Here is a 2,782-nt window from a genome sequence, read left to right on the forward strand (position 1 = left end):
AGCAAAACGTGAGGTGAAAAGCAAAAAGGTTGCTGGTAGGCCACCTTAAGGATGCCAGGTCTAACAAAAATGAACTAAGGATAACATGAGTAAAACATCAGGTTTCTCTACTGCATTTGGTGAGACAAGTGGGCCTTCTTTTATCTTCCATTCAAGCAATCTTTGACAGACCCCTTTATTATAGAGCTTTTCAAGGATTAAAGATAAGGCACTTACAAAGGAGTCCCAAATACTCAGAGATGGTTGACTTCTGTAATATGGGTCGTAGACTAAAAGCAGCGCAAAAACAGAGTGCAACAGGGTCCAAAAAATTGAGTGCCACAAGAGAGTTTGAATGCAAGCGTATCCTTTTACAGATCCAGAGATATACTCATGCAATTTTTGTTTTTAGGACAGAACGTGCATGATGAAAAAAACATTGTTTTTAAAAAGCGCATTGTAGAATATCAGTACTTTGATGTGGGAAAACTTCAAAACTTTCAAACAAAATATTTGCATGCAGCTTACAGTAAGTTGTTGTGGCCGAGTGGTTAAGGCGATGGACTAGAAATCCATTGGGGTATCCCCGCGCAGGTTCGAATCCTGCCAACAACGAGAATCTTTTTATTATCGGCTACAATTTCAGAAGTTAACCTTTAGTATTTCTTCCATTTCAGTTTTATGAATAGGTGGCTTATTTTTGTGTCACTATTGCCTCTCCACATATTTGTTATCGCTACCTCTTTCATGTCTTTGCTACACCTCATTCCTACTTTAGCACTGGTGTAAACGCTTCAAATTATTATACCGTTGCTCTCTCATTCATACCTGCGCATGCACTTGAAAGTTACTTTACCAATAAAAGACGCAAAGAGAGAAATAGAACAAAAGTTCTGGCTGGATTGGCAAACACACTTCATAAAACTGCATTTTCTTTTTTATTCTCCCCCGTGTTACATGCTTAACCTCTCCATGTGTAATTTCTCTTAACCTGCTGTCCCAGGAAGAGAATTTCATCTACAGGCTCTTTCTGTGTTTTTTTTCCCTAGTCTGTCTTTCCCATTTCTTAGCTGTGTAACTCTTCCTTTACGCGCTCTATTTAAACGCCATCAATCTCATTTGAGCTCCTTGCTCCCGCTTCTGTTTTCTCCACCTCTCATACTGCCAGTTCTCTCTTCTCTGTGGTTGGTGGCTACTTTCCTGAGCTTCCGAAGCCACGTGGTTCCTGCCTCTTGTTGTCAGACTTGAATTGGAAAAGGAACCATATTAACAAGCCTTTACCACTCACACACGGCGGAAGTTTATACTTTAATTCAGTGAGCTAAGAAAAGCGTGTTGTGGGTCCCCTACGAGCCATGGTGCTTGCTTCATCATGATTTGGCACCAGTCATTAGCCGCAGCTCTGCTAATGAGCCACTGAGGTCAGTTTCAATAATTACTCAAAAACATAACCATGCAGCCCACCCCTCAACTGTGTATTTATCTTGCTTTTCTGCTGTTCGTGTGATTAGCTGGGAGGAGCTCACGGCGACATCCTCCCTATAAAAGTGTAGATGGATCACTCTCTAACTCTTTCTTGCTTCACATACAAATGGCTTGAAAGGTGCAGGGAAGATGCAGGTCTAATAGACAGAATAGAAGGTCTGTTCCAGGTGGGTTTCTCTGCATTGGTGTCCCATCACAGGTCCACAAGTGTAATGTGTGATCTTTGACTCCTGGCATTTCACAAGCAGGCGGCCAGGAAACGGTTTCAGCCTATCAACTACTGAGGAGACGCAGCCTCTGAATGAGGAATGAGGAAGCAATGAATACATCCAGCCTATCACAGGAACAGCCCTGAGTGTTCCGAATTATAAATTCTCCATGTCACTGTTTGTTGTTGAGCCCAAGTAGCTCGCCATGATCGTATAGTGGTTAGTACTCTGCGTTGTGGCCGCAGCAACCTCGGTTCGAATCCGAGTCACGGCATAGTGGTTGGCAATGTCATGGCAGTTGGGTGTTAATTTTACAGAATTAGCAAATGTACCAGTAGTTTTTGTAAAATGTCTATTAAAAACAGATCCTTTCAAATATTTAAACCATCTAACAACAAATGATTTAAACTCGCATGATTATAAGCTGTAGCTATAATGTATTTACTTACATAAATTATCGTTCTTGAACCTATTGGGGGTGGAGGGGGAGCGGAGCTCACCCCCCAGGTGCAGTTGAGTGACCTGTGTTGTGGCTCTCTAGAGGGAAGGCACAAATTTTGCTGTCATCCAGCCCAATCCAGACGTGTATTGGGGCCAGGTTTCAGGCAAATAGAGCAGTAAGTGCAGAGAAATGTTCACTCTCTAAAAGTGGCATTTCTAAAATAGTAAAGTTAAATTCAACCTCACCAGTAAGTAGGATTTTCAATAAATAAATAAAGCTACTCCTCTCCGATATGGAATTACCAAATAAAAAGTATAGGGGAATACCCAGAGCTAACCTATGAGAGGGGTAGACCTCACAGTAGTGAAAAATGAAATAGACTGTTTGGTACTTACAGGACATGCGAACCACCAAAGTACATATCTTATTTTTTACTTACATAGCATCATGCACCTAGGACTACCTAGGGCCTACCTTAGGGGTAAATTATATGTAATAAAAGGGGAGTTTAAGGCTTGGCAAGTAGGCTGGGACTCCCCTGGGAGACCCCTGAGTCTATGCCCAGAACCATAACTCTGCCAGTCGAGTACTTACCTAAAAGCCGATAACTCACTTTTCTTCCATAGGCTAACATTGAGTGGTTTCACTTGGAAATTCTTCTAAGTGG

The 2,782-nt window shown here is 41.9% G+C and overlaps 2 non-coding genes across 2 annotated transcripts; both read left to right on the forward strand.

Moving 5' to 3' along the window:
- Nucleotides 1–512: 512 nt before the first annotated feature.
- Nucleotides 513–594, forward strand: TRNAS-AGA (transfer RNA serine (anticodon AGA)). Its single transcript has one exon. It is a non-coding gene; the product is annotated as a tRNA-Ser (tRNA).
- Nucleotides 595–1,875: 1,281 nt separating this feature from the next.
- On the forward strand, nt 1,876–1,947 carry TRNAH-GUG (transfer RNA histidin (anticodon GUG)). The gene has a single exon. It is a non-coding gene; the product is annotated as a tRNA-His (tRNA).
- The last annotated feature ends 835 nt before the right edge of the window (nt 1,948–2,782 follow it).

This window comes from Triturus cristatus, chromosome 12 (genome assembly GCF_964204655.1).
Source record: "Triturus cristatus chromosome 12, aTriCri1.1, whole genome shotgun sequence".
NCBI classification, from domain to species: Eukaryota; Metazoa; Chordata; class Amphibia; order Caudata; family Salamandridae; genus Triturus; species Triturus cristatus.